Here is a 21431-nt window from a genome sequence, read left to right as displayed (position 1 = left end):
TCTGTACTTAGCCTATACAGTTGCCTTGGCTTGGTTTTTATGAAGCATATTTTTGGGGTCTGGGGTAGATTTCCGAGTGCCTTTGGAGATGTGTTTGCAGGTTGAAATTTAAGTTTGAGGGGGAAGGATAGCAAACTAGGTTGGGTGAAAGGGAGAAGATGCAGTTTGCCTCCTCCCAAATACCCCACAATTGTTGAGTGCCCCAGGCAGGCAAAAGCAAAAAAGCAATTAAGATAACTTATTATGGCTGCAGAGGCACAAGTTCAAGCTCTGCTCAGGACTTATGCTAAAGGTCACCTTCAGTCAACCCAGCTGCAAGTAAGTACCTGGTCATTCTGGCTGGTGACTGGACATAATGTTGTGTGCATCACTCCTTTGTGTGCCACTGTTTCACCACGCTAGACCAATGGGTCTTAGGCCTAAGCAGACCTTGATTAGAACTCAACTGCAAAACATAATCCATATGAGTGACATTGCTTCCAATTCTTAATAGTCAAAGGAATTGGAGAAATTAAGACACATAAGAAGGCAAGTTACTTATGATAAACCCTACTAAACAAAAAGACTGCCATCTGCACGTTTCACAGCTGTACAGTGTGATGGGGCAGTTTTGAATCTGGTCATGACACTGGCCCACCCACCTGTCTAGGGCATTCTGCCCTGCCTTTCCTGCCACGTCTTTGATGTTTCCAAAAAAAAAAAGGTGTTTATTTGTGGGAGGCTGCTCATTTGATTGCCCTGATGCCAAGGGTGACATACACATCTCCAAACCTCCCCTCACACCATGTCCCATGCCTTGCAGATGGCATCCAAAATCACTTCCAACTCCTCCAGCCCCTTAGCTGGACTACACTCAGCCTCTGCCCCAAACTTGGCCTCAGGTGTCGTCAGACATAGCTTGGTGTCTCTGACCCCTTCACCGGGCTTCTAGGCCTTATGCCTCTTGGGCCCCAGGCCTCACTCAGTGGACCAGGCCCTATGCTTTTCTGTTGGAATGTGCTTCCCTAGCCTTTCCCCTCCACCGGGTACCCACAAGGCACCAGGGGCTGAGGCTTTACAGTGCCCCATCCTTGCCTTTCACTGGGGAGGCACAGGTGTGGCATTTCCTAGAGACTGCCCACCACACCATCCAACCCCAGCAGGGTACAGTTTCAGGTCTTACCAAGGGCCAGAAGGAACCTTCTCCATCCCCATAGTTCCAACCCTGACCTCCATATGTTCTGGGAGCTGCAATCTGCAGGCTGAGTGATGTTCCTCTGACTCCCTAGATGCAACTGTGGGCTCAGCTCCTAGGGCCTGGGTTTATACCCTGGCTGCCCAGCCCTTGTCCAATCCAGTAGCCCCCTTGCAGTCATATGATCACCTAATTAGGCCTAACCACACCTACTGGCTGCTCCACAGCCTGCTCAAGCCCCTTAAAGTGGTGGGCACCAGAGGTGCCCAGCCACAACAGTAAGAGTGGTCATCTGCCTTGATCCAGGCCTGTTTCAGGCAACAACAAAATGTATCTAGAAAGAAGACCATGAAACCACTGAAAAGCCAACAGGAAACAATCCTCCCCCACTCTATTCACTTCTCTGAGGAAGCCAGGGCAACTCCTCCCCAAGTCCAACAGAGAGGAAAACCTAGCATGAAAACCAGAACACCATAAAATAAAAGAGTCATCTGTGATCTCCACAGCACATCCAACATGAGGTATTCATTTTTTCCCAAAAATGGAGTCAGTCTGGATTTCTAAGCTTCAGCTCTGTACCACACATTTCAATTTCATGCATTTAAGCCAGGCAAACTTTCCCAAGGGACTGAACCAGCTACAGTGAGCAGTGGGTCTATTCTCATATGACAGCATAACAAATCATCATTTCAGACACTGGGAATAACGGCTGAGTAAGCTAAGCAGCATGGTAACTTTACAGACATCCTTTCCACAGGAATATCCATACACATGACTTTATGCATGGATACTTACCCTCACTCCTATAGATACCCAGCTGCAGTCATATCCAGTAACATCCACATATCCAAAGCTGATTAAACAAGTTGTTCTGTTGCCATTATGGGAGCAAAATGGAATGAAAATCTCCACTGCAGTGAGTTATCCCCTTACTGCCAGGCACTGCAGCATAGTCTTACTCCACTTAAGCAGTCATGGTGGTAGGTAAATTAAGAAAAAGAAAAACTTTCTATTTTCTTCTTTTACCAAGCAAATGTGGGGTGTTTTTTTATTTGTTTTTTGATTGCTCAGCCTTTAATTTATGCATCTTATTAAATTTACATCTTCCTAAGAGAAATCAGTAATTCAGAGGTCTGGCAAAAAAAAAAAAGAAAAGAAAAAAAAAACGCCAGGGGCATTGGAAGGCCTTTGTGCTGGAGTTTCAGTATTGCTAAAGTTTGCTTTTGGTTTCCAGCAGAAATAAAATGATGTGCAAATTCACATTATTAGCTGCTTTTTGCAAAGGATATCAAAGCACTTTACAAAGATGAAGCTGACCATACTTCACAACACCCCCATGAGGGAAGAAAGTAATTTATATTTCAGTTTATTGGTGGGTAAATAGACATGAGGGCTAAGACTTTGAAGAGAGCTCAGGTATCCTTTAGCAATGAAAACAAGAGTCTAGATTTTCCAAGACAGCCTGGCTCATTCGGTGCTGACCACTTTTGAAAACCTGGCCCCAAGTGTCAGCATGAGGACTGCTGGACTCTTTTGGGAAATTGGTCTCCCACTTTAAATGCTGAGTAGCTAAAAACTTTGTTCTGAGGTCTTAGGGCAATGGGACTTTCCCAAGGTCAAAGAGGCTAGGACTTTTCCCAAGGTGGTTTCAGAGGCTAGGAACAGACATTACACGTGAACTGGTTTAAGTGATCAGAAAGTGATTTAAATCTGTAACAGAACAGATGTTCAGTGCACATAAACCAGTTTGAAAATGGCTGAAACCAGTTTGAGATAAACCTGGTTGAATGTAGCATCAGACTTAACTGATTTGGCTCGAACCTGTTATGCGATGTCTGTCGCAGACTCCTTGCTGGTTTAAGATAAATCAGACTCCCCCAGCATCCCAGCATGCTCTCTGGGCTGGGTGGGGCTCTCTTCTCCACAGCAGGGCTGGCCCCTTCCCTCTGCTCCCTGGCTGCAGCTCAGAAGTCTCTGCAGGCATCTGGCTTCCTCCTGCTCCCCCCTTCCCATCCGCACTCTGTGCTAAGCAGGCATTCCCCTGTCCCTCACAGACACCTCAGCATTAGCTAGCAGACCACATGCTGGCTATAGTCCATGATGTGGGGGATGACAAAGGCAGACAGGCTTTTTGGAGCTATTTTTGGTAGCTTAATGTCCTTCCTTGGAAAAGCTGTTTAAGAGCTGTTTGCTCCCCCCCGCCCAGCTGAGCAGGAATTCCCCACTCCCCTCTGCCTTACAGAAAAGGTATCTGTGTATTAGCTAGCAGACTACATGCTGTGTCCATGATGAATCAGATAGCTGGTAATGTCCCTGTTTTCTTAATGGGGTGATAAACACTGAGATGGGGGAGGGGGGCATTTATCAGCCCCCCCCACACCCGGCTTGTTTGCCTACCAGTTTGCTGCAGACAGTATACAGAAGCAGGGAGGAAAATTGAAAAGCTCCGTATCTTCAACAGATACATGAACTGCACACACCCTCTTTGTCTCACTACTAGCTGGGGGCTGGTAACACTCCTGCCCCTTGAGCAACAAGCCAGAAAAAGCCTGGGGCTTCAGGCAGGCTGGGGGTTTACACCCCTCCTTAATCAGAGCCTCCTGCTGGGACCTGGCCACCCCCCCTTCAGCTCAGCTCTGCAAAGGAAAGGAGGGCTGCTTTAGCACCCCCTGGCTTCTAGCCTGAGCCACTGCAGGCATGTACCTGAATTTCCTCAGTCCAGAGGGATTGTCTGTATGGTTGGAAACCAGTTTAGCCTAGCCAGGTTAGACTAACCTGCAAAGGTTGAATCAATTCAGGCTCAGGCTTTTTGAATATCTGTCCCTAGCCAGCAAGAGAATCCTAAAATCTTGACCTGCAACCTCCTGCTCTGAAGGAAAGATTGCTATTAGCTCTTTTCTGTCTGAGTTAATTATGGTGTCTTAAAAATAAGTGAAATAACTTGACCACAGTTCATTTTTATTTTTCTTTTACTTCAATTCCACCCACTAGGAATGGCCAAATTTGCTACCTTATGCATGACACTGTCTGGTTGACTTAGGCACAACATTTATTTTCAAAACAGAGAGTCAATAGAAAATGATTTCATTATTTGTTTTTCTTCAAATGAAAACTTTCTTTTATTTGGATATGAATACATCCCTGTAGGGTTCCCAACCCAAACAGAGTGTGGTGTTAGTGTGTGAAAGCTGGTAGCAAAACTGACAAGAAACAGGAAGTAGAATTGACCAACTGAGTTTCAGTGCCTAACCTGAGCAAAAGGAAGCAGAATAAGGGTAAAGAATAAATTTAATCTGAAAAAAGGTACCTTCAGGTTTAACAAGCTGTATCTCTATAAGATCCAAGGGATTCATTTGGATAATATTTAAATAGGACAATGCTCTCCCAAAGCTCAAAGGGAACAATAAATATGAAAATGTGTAGTTTGCAAAATGCTTAAAATGAATATGCTACATTTAAAATCACAGCACAACATCCTGCCCATAAATCCTGCCTGTTTTAAAGTGATTCAGCCTTCTCATTGTTATCACAACCTCTGCATCATTAGGATACATATTCCCCCAAACCCACCTTCCAGTTTGGTTGAAAATAATTGCAATTCATAATCTAGGATTTAAGGATTAATTTCACTAAAAAATTCCCATGTGACTGCTTTCCCAAAAGTCCCAAGGAAACCCAGTTCGTTCATTGGAAATGCAAGCTCTGCATAATTTAAAAGATGTATAGAAAAACTACATCAGGACAACTGAATGACTCAGAGCTGGTAATGGGATACAGAGCCTCTCTCTACCGGGTCATTGGGACAAATCCACTTTGGTTAATGACTGAAAAAAATCATTACCATGTGATGGTTCTTTGCATGGAATGAGTCACTAGAGTCTGTTCAAATCTTAACATAGTGACTACATTGCAATATTTGACCTGTAGAAGGCCCTCTCTCAAACCCCAAATCCCTAGTTGACACTGGGAAGACACAGCTCCTGACATGAACAACATGACCTCTAATTGCCTTCACAGTGCAATGAATGGTCATCTCATGGAGTTGGCCAAAATGAACTCACCTCTGGAACCCCAAGGCCAGGTCATATTCCCACAGATGCCCTACCAGGGTAAACTTCCACTAATGTGGTCATGTCCAGATGAACCCGCACAGAAAAAAGCAGGGCAGGGCACGGTCCCAGGCCATGCCCTGAGGCAATCTGAGGCTGGGTCCTCCATAGAGATGCTCTGGTCCTCCACAGAGCATCTCTATGGTTAGCCCTCACCCTGGTGCTGAAGCACGCTGCCTGCACATGAGGGCAGGCAGCACGCCAGCAGCAGGGAGCTAGACCCAGGCTCCACTGCCAGTAAGTAAGGGGTCGGGGGGGCTGAAGGAGGGGGGAGGGGACCATGGCAGGGACCCCCACCAGCTACACCCACTTCCCCAGCACCTCAATCCCTTCCCCGCCCAGCCCCATCCTCTCCAGCCCCCTGATCGCTTCCCTGCCCAGACCTACCCCCTGTCTTCCCCCTGAGCCCCTCCAATCACTTCCCTGCCCAGCCCCCAGCCCCTACCTGCCCCACCCACACAGTGCAGGGCCAAGTGACAACCCCAGCAGCCCCAGCATGGGCCCTGCTGCCTCCCGCTGCCTTGTGCTCCCCGGGGGGCTCTGCCAGGAGGCTATGGAGAGCCCCCACAGCCCCTGCTTCTATGGTGAGTAGAGCCTTTTTTTTTTTGCTGAAGTGCTGGAGGCTGGGGTTGGGGGGCAGCCATGGAGGGCTGGGGGTGCAAGTGGGGGATGGGATCAGGCGAGGCAGCCTTTGGGGGGTCTTCAGAAGCCAACAGGGTATAGGGCCAGGCAAGGCAGCAATCTGAGAGGCTGGGGGAGCAAGCGGGGGTGGGGCAGGGCATGTGGGCCCTGCAGGGGAGGTAGCCCCTGTGGGGGAGGGGCATAACCCCTGAGGGGGGGCAACAAAACATATATCCATGAAACATGTATTTAGAATTAACTACATTTATTATTATGATAGACACTGGCAGTCTTTCAAATTGCTTTAACACTGTAGATATATCAATAAAACATGCCTAACTGATCACTGTCTCTCAGTCTCTCTCTATATAGTGGTCTTTTGTTTTAATTGTGGAGGAACATGGATTTGGGGGTATTTTACAGAGTCACTTCGGGATTTTTCAGTTTTCCAATAGGGAACACCAGAATTCTTGCTAGATAGGCCAGTGGCAAGACTCTGCCTGCTCAGAGCTGGCATCTTGGACCCAGCTGAAGATGGCTGACCTCCTGGCCAGTTGGGGCCAGGAGGATATGCTTTGACAGTTCAAAGCAAGCCACCACACTGGGAACATCTTCCCGGCGATAGCTGCCCAGATGGCCGGGCAGGGAGACACGTGGCAGTGGTGTCGCACAAAGGCCAACCTTGCAGCCGCAGCCCATTGTCAGCTGGCCCAGAGGGGCAGATGCCTCTACTGGCTGTGCAGTCCCCATCTGGGTCTGGCAGGTGGGCAGCATGTCACAGCCAGGCAGCAGCCCCCACTGCCAGACTGCTGCAGTGGGTAGAGGGTGCAGGGAACTCTCAGGACTGCTGTCCAGCTGGTACAGCAGTCCAGCTGGTACAAGGGGTAGTGTCTCCAGGTAACAATTGGCTCGGCTCCACAAGCTCCTCAGAGTGAGTAGCCCTGAGCTACTTGTCAGGGCAGCTTTTTGTACTGCTGGGGACAGCACAGGTGCTGGCTCTGGGCTGTAGCTCCCCTTGGCTGTAGATCCGGGAGGAGCCAGGCAGGGTTATTTTGTCCCAAGTGGCACAATTTGCTCCACAACAAAGTGCATGTACAAGCATGTGCACTGTGGCAAAAACCCCGGCTCAAATTTGCACCGCTTCTATTTGAGCTGCATATGCGGACGTGCCCGTACTGTCCAAGCTGCATTTATTCTGCACAGAGGACTAGTCTTCAGAGCTGTCAATCTGTCACTTTTCAATAGAACTAAATTCATTTTTCCTTCTTAAAAGTGACAACAAAAAGCCCAGAGAAGCTGCTCAGGATTTATGAAAGATAATAATCCTTCAAATGCTAGGATTTCAGCTTAAGTGATTGATGCGTCAGCCAGGCAAGGTAGCCTGACCCCAATTCCTCATGCACCTTTCTTTTCAAATGCACGCTGCTTTTAGCACAAATCTGGCACATCTCATCGAGTCACCACTCATTTTGAAGCATCGTGTTGCAACAAAAATGTTTTGTTTGCTTACAAATTGATCCTTTAAAATGTTTTCCCCCAAAACCCATTCATAAGCAAACACCAATAATTTCCACTTTATGCTCTTCATTCAGTTGTACTGTTTTAAACACTGATAAAATAAGTTCCCCAAAAAAATCTCTGCATCAAGATTTTTAGTTGCAAGTATATAATAATGTCCTGGCTGCTGTTTAAGTTGACAGTCAGAACCAGGGTGATGAGACACACAGTATTTTATAAAAACTGCCTCTGTAAGGGATTTGATGTTTATTTTTTTAATTAACTGAAAATGATAACACAGTTTTTCATCTGGCATGTGCTCAGGCTTCATCAGCTGCTGGAAGAGATTCTCTCCGAGAGCTAAAATTACAGTGCTTCTCCATGCACTTTCAGTGAATTTCAAAATAAACACAGCCATATGATCACATCTTTTTGTTGCCAGAGCAAGGTAAGGTTACAGGTTTCGATACATTTAGAAAGAGGCTGCAGATCTACACACATGGTCAGGTACACACACACACCCCACGTTGGTTAAACCACAAAACACTATGTTAAAGCAATGCCTCACACACCAATAGGAAAAGAGAGTGTAGGAGAGCAAAAGGGTATTAGAGGTCATGTACAGATATTCAGTTTCTACTGGACAAATCACTTTTCTTCTGGTAGAAACCTGAAGTGGGCAGACATTCAAACTTTTTCTCCTGAAGCCAAAAATGGCTGCTCTGGGTGAAAAATAACCTGACAGCAACTGCCTACAGGAAATCACTCCTGGGAGAGTTTTTCTAGGGAGACTGAATATCTGCACTTTCCCCAAGCTAAACTCATTCTGGAGACCAGGAGCAGTGGAGCTGAAGGAAAGGCTCCCACACCTTCCAGAGACCAGAGTCACCCCCATCTGCAGAAAGCAAGGGTGGCAGCTGCTCCCACGTATCCCATAAAATGGGAGAGGAGGGGAGGAATAATAACCAGCTGCAACACACCTACTTCTCACTCCAGAGTTCCTAGTGTGAGAAACAAGCAGGAGCTTTGCTGCACTGCTCCCTGACTCTCTTCCTCCCCACCACTCAGCTGGGCATCAGCTTAAAAGCCAGAAGGGCCAGGATCCAGCTTGTGGAGCCTTCCCCCAAGCCCAGTTCCTGGCTGGCTTTCCCTTACCACTCAGCTGAGCAGCAGAGTGGCAACAATTTAAGAGCTGGTGGGGCTGGGCTTGAGAAGCATGCATGAAGGCAGCTTGCCCAGGTTACTGAATGGGGGCTGTGGGTTCTACTGGACTCCCCACCATACAACCAGGATGCTCCTTCTTGTGCAGGTGTCACCAATGTGCTGAGGCTGCATGGTGCTTTGAAGATGAAGAGCGCAGGGAGTGCTGAAGGCAGAGGCTGGAGGAAGTGGGTGAGTAAGGCGGGCAAGCCAGCAGGCACCAATAGCATGTGGGATAGAGAAAGGAAGCTGGAGTCCCAAATGTGTGAAGCAGGAGGGGGCTTTGTCACAGGCTCAGTCCTGGTGCCAAGGAGCTGAACAGGGGGGAGTAGTGTTGCAAGTCTCTTGCCTGATTCTTACACCAGAGTAAGAAGTGGGGAGGTGGCTTTGCCTTGCTGCAGTAGTCCTCCAACAACAGCAGTCTACACTTTCTACAGGATGGGATCCCTCTGGTCTGGAAGGCACAAGGGAGAGAAGGCAGTTGCCATCTAATCACCTCTGCTGCTCTCTCACCTAGAATCATTTTACTTCTAGAAATAAATGGTGGGACATGGACAGAGAGGGCTCTCGACCTGTCCTTAGCTTACTTCCCTGTGCCTGGCCATTAAATCAGACCCTGCAGAATACAAAAGATCATTCAGCAGTTGGTGAAGCCTCCTCCTACCCAGACATTTCAGCCTGCCAAGGACCAATACAAGATGCAGAAGGAAGGACGTGGGAAGTCAGGAAGCTAGAAAAGTGATGTGAAATGAAGGAGCCCAGCATTAATTACAGTACCTATCAACCACTTTACAAGTCAATAGTTCTGCTATAAGTACCTTAAATTCATAAGCAGGGCAGCATGGAAAGTTTGTAAGCTGGAGTCTCCACCAGTCAAGGTCACCTCTTCTAATGAGGAAACTGGGAGGTGTGGCAGCACTAGGACAGACTCTCAGCTGCAATTTAGACTTCTTTTAATGCAGACCTGTTATAATCCATGGTTCCTTGAAACTATCTTGTTATAAAAGACAACAGGCTTCTCAAAAGGGTTTTTTATGATTGGGTACTGGAAATTCCTGTCCATCCTCCTTTCTCTATATGGTCCAAAATAGTTTGAACTGTCTGGGCTCTTTGAAAAGCCATTTATTTGGCAGGGTTTGGTCAAGGAGGTGTAGAAAGGGACTTTTTGTGGATTTGATTTACTGACTAGATGAGTTACTGTGCTATTTGAATGCAATTATTTAATGGTGCTGGGTGGTCATCATTATGTCATTGTAAGTTTAGCTAACTGGTAGGGTGCCTAAAAGCTTTCTAACCAGACATTTTTCATTGTTGTTTACATCTGAAGAAATAATGAAATCAGCAAGATATACACAGATGTCAGCGTCATTGGTAAACTGCAGAGGTGCTGTAGAAGAAGCAGAATTCAAAACTACAGGCAAGATTAAGGAGTTGCTTTCAACAACTAGCTTTACCAGTCAACAGATAACAGTATTGCATACATGGATACACACACATTTATTTATAATTCACACACACAAACCTTCCAGCAGCAGATCCCAAGCTTTTTGAACTGATGGACCATTGTCAATCCTCAAAATTTCTCATGGACCACCATGGCACCTGTATTTCAACTAAAAAGTTGAAAAAAGGGAGGAGAGGAAGGGAAAAGGGAAAAGGCTAGTGTGACCCATGGGACTACCCATATTGTCTCATGGTCCACTAGTGATCAGTGGGTGTATCTACACATGTGTTTTACTGCAGAGTTGACTAATTAGCTCCACAGTAAAGCTTCACCATCTATGTGCGCACTGATACTAGGATGCAGGAAATGAATTAATTCCTCCATAAGATAGTATCTTTTGCGAAGTAATTAAGTGCGACAAAGCACTTGTAGATGGTAACAGGAGCTGGCTGGGACACGAGGGTGATAAGGTGTAGGGGCTGCCTGCAGCATGACTCCACAGTTTAGCAGTCTTGTGCTCCAGCCAGCCCCTCCACCAGCACCCAGAGCTCAAGCTGCCTGCCTCCCCCCCTGCCCTTCCACGAAACTGCTGCCAGTCCAAGGCTACTCTGCCCTAGCTCAAACTGCTGCTGTCACAAGCACATGTGTAGACACTGTACCCAGGAGCAGCTGACTCCAGCTACTCCAGAGTTTATTACATCATATTAATTTTATGTGTAGATACACCTGCTAAGACACAACTTGAGACTACTGCTACCTTAAAGGATATTCTTATAAGTGCAGATAGGTGTTGAATGATCTGTCCAGAGGGATCAATCAGAACTAGCTGCATTTTGGTACTCTCACCAAAGTTATCCTTGGAAGAAAGCAGACCTGAGAGATCTTTCTTCTTTACCCCAAGTCACTTTAATCCAGGGGTGGGCAATTATTTTAGCTGGAGGGCTTTTGCTGAGCTGTCAAGGCATGGGCTCTAGACAGCTGCAGCAGGAAGTGCCCAGCAGCAGTGAGGGGTAGGGGCTGCTTTTCCCCTATGCTGAGCAATAGTTTCTGCCTTGGCTGTCACCGCTGCTCACCACAGGCAAGTCCACAGCAGGCGTAGGGCAGACCGGGTCAGGGCTGTGCACTCAGGTCCCCACCGGTACCACAGGACTCGGGCCAATGGCAGTGACAGCTGGAAGGAGCTGCTGCCACTTGGGTTATCTTGAAAAGCAGTCCAGCCACGGAGCTGCCCCAGCCCTTCTGCATGCCCAAGGGACAACAGGACACACCACGGCCAGATGGTGCCTGGGCCAGGGAGGACTGAGAGACCTGCTGCAGACTGGCCAAAAACCCTCCGTGGGCCACATTCAGCCTGTAGGTCATATTTTGCCCACCCATGCTTTAATGTCATACCCTATTCTTTGTCACCTCTGCAGACCCTCATGATCTGGTAGCAACACGTGCCAACATAGGTGACGCGTACATGTGCCCCCGCTGAGATTGGCCACCACTGAAGCTGCAGCCAGCTTCTGCAGACAGTCGCCGCCTGCACTGACCCCCCCTCCCCCTTGCCGCCAACAGCATCAGCAATGGGAGGCCCCTACTCACTGCCATGGTGCCCCCCCAGTCGCAGGAGGCACCCATTGTTAATACATGCCAATTACATGTGAAATTCAGGACAGCTGAAGGCCTACCAGCAGTTGGAAGCTCTCTCAACTGTAAATTTTACAAACAGACTCAGCAATGATGTATATATACAGCCACAGATGAGACAGGAACACCCATAACCCGGTTTGCAAATCCATCCAGTGCTGCACACACACGCATGCATTTTCATCACATGGTTTTGAACAGTCCAAGTGTCATGTTCTATGAATATAAATGGGAGTAAGTAATAGACAGAAACATCCCTTGTACAAAGATTTCAGGTGCTGGATCGAAACATAATGGTCAAGTCAGTAAATGAGGCCCAAACAAGCCAGTCCCCTTTGATTTATAAGAATGACAACAGATCTCAAAGCGGAATCAAATTCCATAGACAAAGAGAAAAACACAGCAAAGTGCAATCAACTGACTAAACTCTACAGATGGAACAGAGATATGAATTGGGACCTCGCTAGAAGAGCAGTTGGGTGTTTATGTTAAGGGAATCGTACTAAAAGCAGGAAGTAAACCACATCCAACTGTATTGTGAGTACCAAAAAAACTGTACTGTAATTTCTGCTTCTCCAGAAAGGCAGTGGTGTTCCCAGTGGAGGACTTTTATGGAAGTCTATAGCAGGCAGACTATGGCAGGTGTTCAATTCTACGTTAAGAGCAAGAACTAAGAGACGTGCAAAACAAACACTGGTAGTCACTAAGCAGAGACAAATCAATAAGAGTTGAACTGTCAACAGTATACAGAGCAACCACGGGACTCAGTCTGGCTAGAGTCACGCGGCGGTGTCAGCAGCAGCATAACTGAATGACAAACAAGAGCTCCAAAAGAAAAAAACCAGACTTCAGGGTGATCCCAATGTCATAAGCATCATCTGAAGGGTAAAGAGAGTATTTCATTGTTAGGGAAAGAGTTTGTAATGGGTGATCTCAAAGACCTTGGTATTTAAAAAAGCCATTCAAGCCAGCCCAGTTTTATTTACAAGTTTAAGAAACCAGGGGAAGGGGAATCTTTCCCTTTTTTTGGAAAGCATGCACCTCAGTCACGTGAAGACAATGCTTAGACAATCAGCAGTGGTTCAGCCACATCTGAGCATCATGCACAAATAAATTAACAGTGCAGGCTCTGGAACAGACCTTCAAGCAGAATCCTAGGAACATGAGTAGGAATGGGATCAGGTACTCTGTGGACTGTGGATAGAATAGGAGACTTCAGTCTGAGGACTTAGTAAGTGGAAAAAACCAACAGAAGTTGGATGGAAGTACATGCTATATGAAGCAGACATGCTGGCCAAAGGAACAGGTTGGAAGATGCAACGGATAAATATAATTATTATTATGACCTAATTGTCAGTCAGTGAAGAGAGAAAATACTAGTTGTCACAGACATCTCAAAAGCAGCCTGGGTGCCCCAAGGGGCATTGTCTAGAGGCAAATTTTCCCTGATGTTTCTGATCATTTTATCTATACTTTCATTTAATCTTGTTACCCTACCTAGTAAGAGTTTCACGAGCAGAGAATGAAAATTGATGCTGTACATTACATGAATCTATAGCCCAAATCAAAAAAGGAGATTCAATCTTTTAAAGGCCTTGCTAAAGTACCTTAGAGAATCAAACACTCATGCCATCTTCTCGATCAGAGATTAGCCAAACAACAGAGCACTTCATCTAACTCTGGGGGCAGCCTCCTTTACCTCCCTGAGAAAGCTGACATACCCGAACCAAATTCAATGACAGATGGACAGCAGGACCTCCAGTTGAGTAATTCCAGCAGGGCAGCTGCTTAAAATGAAGTTACTGAAGAAGAAAAAAGCACATTACTGAAAAAGCAAGCAGCACTTAGATAACTGACCTGTGACCACTCCAGTTGAAAAAGAGAGAAGCAAATAAGTAGTATCTTCAATAAAATAGAGATCAAGACATTGGGGGAAGGGAAGAAAAATCCCGTCTTGGAGAATGCATCATGTCAAGGGGCATTTTATAAGACATATTGCCCGTGTATGCATGACAAAGACAAACAGATGTCACAATGAATGAGAAAAGGGTAGTACTTGTCTGCTCACTAGTTCATGGACATGCTTCCTCATACTTCTTTAAATGCCTCCTGCAATGTAGGAAGTGAATTACTGTTCATACATGCCACTGGCCCAATGCATGTAACCGTAGTCTAAACTCTTCAATGAAGTGTAGTCACTGAAAGCCTGAATAAGCAGATTCCATACAGTCATTCAGCCTGTGTTAATCTGCTTTTCCCACCATGTCTTGTGTTAAGATTTCAGACACTGTAATTTTACCCACTCCACTTTACCCAAACACTTTTTAAAGTAATAGGAATGAATGTTGCAACTTCAGATTACCTTAGCACTCAAGAAAGAATAGAAATCTTAGAAATCTTAGACCCTAAAATAGATATCAAACCCTGATGAATTTGGGGCTAGGTAGGAACTTGTGAGCTCAGAGCCCTCTCTAGCCATAACTGAAAGATATCATTTAAAACAATACTGTCATTTTCTTCTAGCATCTTTATTTGAAGATGTCAAGGCACTTAAAAGCCACCTTTTATAAAAAGTTAAGTATGTGTATACCCACAAGCATGTATGAATATGTATATATAGCAATACATATGTTGTAATACTATCTGCTGCAACTCTTATTTTATAGATGGGTAAAAAAAGGCATGGAAGAGTTAAGAGTCTAGTCTCAAGTAATGAAGTATCATTGGCAAAATTGGAAATAGAACTAAGTAATCCCAGTGCCCATTCATCTATCACCCTACCTTCCCAACACTTGACCATAGTCATGTCAGAGACAGATCTACAGCCCCTAAATCCTGGCTACTTGGTCCAATCTTCTGCACTGATCACTTGATTGTATTGGATGCAAACATACATTTCTAGACTGAGCTCAAATTCTGACTTGCAACCTGGTTCACATAGAATTAACCTCCAATCTCTCTCTCAAAAGATGTTTCTCAGAAATTCTAACAAACTTTTTAGTTTTGCACCTTCTTATCATTTTTTACTTTGGTTGAATCTACTCATGAAGCACAGCCCCTGATACAGAAGAAGCAGTAATAAGAACCCTACATTACCTTTAAGAGCTGTGTGTAGCACAAGTCATTTCTCTGCATTGCTCAAAAAACTACATCAGTGGCTAGCGTGCCAGGAAACAGGTCAATGAAAGATTTAACTCCTCTCTCATTCATAAAATCTAGAATTTTATTTTTATAACTAGGCTCTGATTTGACTGACACAAAATGTATTCTTATAACAGTTCAGATCATTAGCCAATATTTGTTCCATGAAGTTAAAAAAAAAAGAAAATTCAAGGATTTTCCTGCTATAAAAACTCTACAGTATAACAGTCTCCACACATAAACCTTTTTTTTTTTTTTACTCACTTATTACTCATTCATTTATTCACTTCAAAGTTTTACCAACTTTGACTATTTGACAGTGGATCATTACCAGATGTAGCAATGCTGCCCTCTTGTCTGCTGCAAACAAAACTGCATCTCCTACCACTGCCTGAACGTCCAGCTCTACCAGTTCATTTTTTATCTAAAACAAATCAACATCATATGCAACTTTTTTCAGATATATTTAGAAAACAAAATTTTTATCAACAGCTCATGTTTAAAAACCATCCCTTATTGTACAGGGAGTCAACTACATTTAAAGAAATGCAGAACATGAGATGTGTTTTCACCTTTTTAAAGGAAATGACAAGTCACTTCATTTCAAGCTCTTTAAAAGGATTTCTTTTCAAAAAATAATTTTCACGACAAAAGCAAGTTAGAACTCTTCCCCTACCCCCTTACAAAATGCAGTGGTTGGATTTCTCTTTCCAGCTCTTACAGCAAAACATTCATGGGGGAGGTGGGAGATTTAAAAAACAAAACAAAAAAAAAAAAGAAACAAGAAAGGACAAATGCTTCCTAGCCATTTTACATTCTTGTTTGCCCTCCACTTTTTCCCAGCTGCTCTACTTAGAAGACAATATGGGGGGAGGGGGGGACCCGCACAACAGACTGAAAAGAGTATGAAAAATAAAGCAAAGCTGCAGCCCAAGGAGCAGGATGTGACTCTAGTTTGACTTACCAATTTGATCCAGCTGTATATTTTCCTATTTGCTTTTTACAGCAGTTGAGCTCAGTGCCCAGGAACTTCCAGCCTGTGTCAGGGAGCCAGGCAGGAGTGCTGGTCTCCACGCTGAATGGTACTGAGTGCGCTAGAGATAGGGTGGCCGCCTGTGAGTACTGTATTCGGATAAAGATCAGGAACTGTTTCCCATTCCAGAGCTGGGCTCCAGTGCTACAAGCTTCAGGAGGCAGGGCCCTCCTCTGCTACTGTGTTACACTTTCTTAAAGGGACAAGCTCCAGGCTGACAATGAATATGCATGAACAGGCACTTTTGAGGAAATCCAAAGGGGGTGGTGTCTGGGTGGGTGCTGTTTGGACAAAAGAGGTTGAGGGAAGGGTGTGTACTCATTGCTTGAAACCTTGCTGATAACCATCAGGATATGAAATAGTTTCCTACATGCCCCATTAACAACACTTTATTCTTCCATACAGCTTGTCATTGAAGATTGTCAGGGTACTTAGAAAAGTGGGTAGGAACTATCCTAGAAACAGGGACAAGACAGGGTAACAAGACCTGAGACTTGAGTTTAATTAAGCTACCATTTTTTTTTATTAATATATTTTGTGTTCCAGGTCAAATCAGTCAAATCAATTCCAAATCATATTGATTGAGCAGAATTCAATTCTTGCAAAAACCATATTGGTTGAGCAGGCAGAACTCAATTGTTCTAAACACCATATCTGGCGCTACAACCGGCAAGCATCCTCCATCCCAGGCTCTCACGCTGGGACTTCAGATACTCCCAAATCCATTCACAGGCATCCTGCATGCAGGCTCAAGCCTAGACGTCTTGGGGTTCGGATGTCCCCACCTTGATCTGAGCCAAAAGTCCAACACTTGATCTTAGCCTACAAGAGACCGAGCAATGGGAACTGAATTCAGGTGGCCCACATCACACTGCCCTGCAGCCCCCACCCAGCCCCAACCCCAGAATAATGTATGAATATTTTACACAGTTTATGCAATCAGGGATGTCTGTAAGTGATTCAGCCTACGTTGCCATTATGAGTTTTTATAATGCAGAGGATACATCTTTAGTAAATGCAAAGCTGTAATTTCCTAGGTTTTTTCTCTCTCACTCTTAGCATAATTTTATTCTCGTAGTTATCCACTATTTTTAGTGGATTTTCCACTCCACAGCTTTATGTGTACCTACCTTGAATATACATAGTACAGTAAACATAGGAGAAATGTCTTTTTTAAGTGTACTGCTCCTGCTGTCTGACAGGCAGCAGTTTTTGCACTCCCTGACACTTAGAGAAGGTGACACAGTTCTCTTATAGAAATCCTGGATCTATTCCATTTCCTCTCCTTTTCCCTCCCACACCCATCAATCTCATAAAGATTATCCACACTGACACTATATGGTTTGCTTTTTGTATAAATTGTTTACCCTCGCTGTGATAACAACTAAACAACGACAGGGACAATGCCGACCAACATGTATCCTAAAAAAGCTATGTTAAAAATATGATTTAGCCATATAAGGCAAAAGTCCCCTAGAGAAAAGCATTGACTTCAGACTGATAAGTTAAACCAGACAATGTGGAACTAATTTACTGCTGTCCTGAAGCTTATACAGTCCTTAATACCAGCGCACAGCAAGAATAAAATGGGGTAAAATGCTCCCATTCCAGTTTGGCACCACCCGAAGCTTGCTTTGCACAAGAACAAATAATGGTACAAAGTGCAGGGGTCCTGGTAGTGCTAACGAGGCCTTCACAATTGGTTTCAATGGATAAGATTGACTTTTATCTGTCGCCATCCAGGACAGGACTAGGAGCAATGGCCTTAAGCTGCAGCAGGGGAAATTTAGGTTGGAAATTATGAGGTCCTTTCTGACTATGATGTTGCTCAAGCATTGGAACAGGCCACCTAAGAGAATTTGTGGACTCCCTGTTCCTGGAAATTTTCAAGAGCAGGTTAGACAGACACTTGGCTGGGATGGTTTAGTCAAAGATGACCCTGCCTTGAGCAGGGGTCTGGACTAGATGACCCTTCCAGCCCTATGTTCCTATGATCTTATGATCATAAGACAACAATTAACCACTCCAAAGGAGCAGTCCAGCCCTACAAGTGGAGAAGGTATCCAACCTACTAAATGCCAATCTTAAGCTTTATCAGCCCTGTATTAATAAATCATGGAAACTGATTGAAGTTCTTCTCATGTGAACAGTGCCACAGGCTTGTCTGGCTTCTGCACAACAAAAAGATTGAGAAAGTTTTATATGATTTACACATACAATTTGCGTTAGTTACACAAAGCTGAAAAAGCCTTCCCTAGCCATCCGTGACCCCTATCCCAATTCCCTCACCTGTCTATTAATGCCTTATGTCCCACTAATGTCCCCTGTCCACTAATATTTCCATTTTATTAGTCCCCTTTGCTCAACCCTTCCTTTACTGCTAATCCTTCAGCTCCCTCTCATGCAGGGTAGGTACTTGTCACCAGCTACAGTAATGTCTTTACTTGTTCTCTTTCCTGTTTCCTTACTAACTGCTCAAGGTGCCTGATTCCCCACTCCTCCCCCAGAACCTTTTGACATCTTCATTGGAGCAAAGGGAGAGAAACTGGGGGTAGGAATGACGCTGACTGACTAACAAAGAAAAGAGAGTAAGACTCAACATCAGGCCCCATCTGCTTTGGCAGAGGAGCCAGAAGTTCAGCACAAAGGCCCAAGAACAGCTTTGGAGCTTCAGACCAGAGGCTAAGGCTGAGATAGGTCTAAATGCTGCTGGCACCATCTCCTCTCTCACTTTGGCATCTTGTACAGGGCCTAAGTTGTGTGAACACAGCAGAAAAGGCAGATCATCAGTGTGCTCATGAGGAAAAAGAAATAAAATGCCCTGCCTGAGAGGTCACCCAGATCATTTGTTTAGTTCTCAATCAGCACATATGGATGTGAAATGGGTACAAAAAAGCCTGAGTGAGAGATGTCACAGTGAGAGCAGCATAACATACAAATACCTATCTTTAAAAATATAGAGGGATCCCAGTACTTCAGATGAATTAAAAGATGTATTCTTATTTTAGAGGTATATTTGCAAATGCCAGAATCTGTTCTGTGGGGGACAGTCCCGCACCGCTGCCAGCAAGATGGTTGATTAGACTGGTCTGTTCTATCACTAATTCTTCTAAGTCTGCTACATTTTTTTCATATATACATATAAGCATGAACTTGAGCTTCCAAATGTGGGGTTTAAATATTCTCTTCAGAGAGTGTGGTCCTTGGGTTAGATCAGGACTCCTATCTTCTAGTACTGGAAGGGGAGTGTGATTTATTGAAGAGCACTGTGGACTAGAGGTTCTGTCCCAGCCCTTAGAGCTGACTTTTTGTGTGAGAGTGGGCAGATTATTTAACATCTCAATTCCTCAGTTTTCCCAACTCTGAACTGTGGGTGTAAAATTAATCAGCTTCACTCGAGTGTCAGAATATGATCCAGCAATTGTACTAATAGTCACTGGGTGCATCTACATGAGATGCTTAACTGCACATTAGCATAGTTTGTGAAGGAAGCATGTCCGTCTACACTTGCGCATGTTTACTACGCAATAAACCTTCCTAATTCCGAGTAAATTTGCTACCTGCAGATGCAAGTAGCAAATTTACTTGAGATTAGTAGCAGTGCAGTAGCACTCATGTACACGCCTGGCTGGGAGCGAAATCTGATTCTGGCCAGCTGTCCACTAGGGGCCAAGAGATAGATTGCTGCCCCCAGGAGCTCCTGGCTGCCAGGGCAGGCTCTACCATAGGAGCCTGGTAGGGGACTTTGTTCCTCTGCGGTGGCAACAGGGAGCTCCAAGTCCCCTGGGAGATCTTTATCTCCCAGCACCGGCCCCGCATCGCAGAGCTGCTGGGAGATCAGGGTCTTCCAGCATCAACCCGCGGTCATGGAGCGGGCACTCTGACCTCCTTGCTGGTGAAGGCAGGGGAGCCTGTTCCCTGCCCAGCTCCACAAGCGCAGAGCTGGGGGGAACAGACTGGGGAGCTTGTTCCCTGCTCAGCTCCGCACTCATGGAGCTGGGCAGGGAACAATCCCCTCAGCTTATCCCCCTCCTTCCCACAAGCTCCAGGCTCACCAAGCTGAGTGGGGAAAGCTGTCTAGCCTCCTCCCGGTGTGCCTCCTCCTGGTCAGGGACAGGTTCCAGCCCCATGCCCTGATATGGGTGACAGAGGCACAGGGCTTGGAAAGAGCTGCAGGGGTGAGTAGGTCCCAGTCCCCTGCCCTGATCTGCTGGTGGGGCAGCTGGCAGCAAGCTAGTTGCTAGCAGCCCCACCCATGGATTGGGGCAGGGGGCCTGGACCTGCCCCTCCCTTGCAGCTCTTTCCAAGTCCCCTGCCCCTGATTGTGGAGCCAGAGCCAGGAGCTCCCTGTCCCAGTCCCCGCTCTGGCAACAGGCAGCCCCCCCCCCACCCTCCCTGGGGCCAGGAGACAGCTGTCTCCTGGCCCAGTGCTCCCTACCAGCCCCTGGGCTAGAACCCAGGGGGAGCCTAGAGCTCCCCCTGGTGGTGGCAGGGACCCATTGCAGGGCTGCAGGAAACAGTGCAAAGAGCAGCAAATCTATTCCCTAATCCCCACGTGTAGATGCCTGCCCAAAAGCACTTACTTCAGAGTATCTTACACAAGAGTAAACTTAAGCTGGATCAAATGCATGTGTAGACGTGCTCACTGTGGAAGAAAGATGCAAAAGGCAGGGTAGTTTTTATCAGTTAGGAGCTCCTGCTGCCTCACTGAAACCTAAAAAGTGCATAGCAAAAATAAGCCTGATCATACAGCTGTTACTGTTAAAAGGAATCCCCATTGATATACACAGGCAACATATACCTTATCCTGTCATGGAAAATGGTTTATAGCTTACACTAAAGGAAACAGTCAAATCAAGAAAGTACCATCTCTGTCAGAAAGAGTACAGTATATGGGTATTCCTCTCTACTATAAAACTCAGCAGCTCTGCCTCAAAAAATGACAGCCAGTCCTGCTTCCCTGCCAGTCCCTTTAAAATGTAAGGGGCCAGAACAGAGAAAACAAAATTATCAGAGAAATCAAATAGCTACTTAAGGAAGTGAGAGATATACCCTTGGGTCCCAAACAATGCATTTCCAAGCTCTGCAATCCAAGAATGAGGACAGAATCTATGTGGTTATTTATATATTTGCATGTTAACAGAATCTGTGAGTGAAATCGTGGCTGCCATGACTTTACTTGATGCAAAATTTCCTACTTCTTCCTTTCCAAAGTCTTCCTGCTGCTTCCCTACCCAGAATCACAATCTTGTATTTAAGGCATGACGATCATCTTCCTAAGCAGTTAGGTTTGAATGTTGAAATGAAGGGTTATCAATTCAGGTAGGAAAGCAGTAACAGGATCAGATAAAGAACCAGAGGTCCTTCTGCATCCTTAGTGATAGGGAATGAGAAGACAGGGTGGGGGAGAACTATTTAAAAAGAGTAAGTTGTGCCATACATGCTTACATGCATCCATGCACACACACACATGGTTTTTCACTGAATGTCCTGCAACAGTTTCTATCAGACATCACTGCCTTTGGAGATCTAAATTGTTTGTTAGATCAGCTATCAAAACAAAGGGACACACATCCATTA

At 45.5% G+C, this 21431-nt stretch overlaps 1 protein-coding gene across 6 annotated transcripts in view; it reads right to left on the bottom strand.

Moving 5' to 3' along the window:
- The window catches only part of DAAM2 (dishevelled associated activator of morphogenesis 2), a 308724-nt gene that overhangs the window by 235941 nt on the left and 51352 nt on the right, over positions 1-21431 (bottom strand). For 2 of the 6 annotated variants that reach the window (XM_019483068.2, XM_019483069.2), the window contains exon 1: positions 15783-16013. The exons of the other annotated variants lie outside the window; for them this stretch is intronic. The gene's annotated coding sequence lies outside the window, so the exon portion shown is untranslated. Of the gene's footprint in view, positions 1-15782; positions 16014-21431 lie in introns of those variants that run through there. 6 annotated transcript variants of the gene reach the window in all.

Source organism: Alligator mississippiensis, chromosome 1 (genome assembly GCF_030867095.1).
Source record: "Alligator mississippiensis isolate rAllMis1 chromosome 1, rAllMis1, whole genome shotgun sequence".
NCBI lineage: Eukaryota > Metazoa > Chordata > Crocodylia > Alligatoridae > Alligator > Alligator mississippiensis.
The sequence above is the reverse complement of the archived record's forward strand: the minus strand, read 5'-3'. Positions and strand labels throughout refer to the sequence as shown.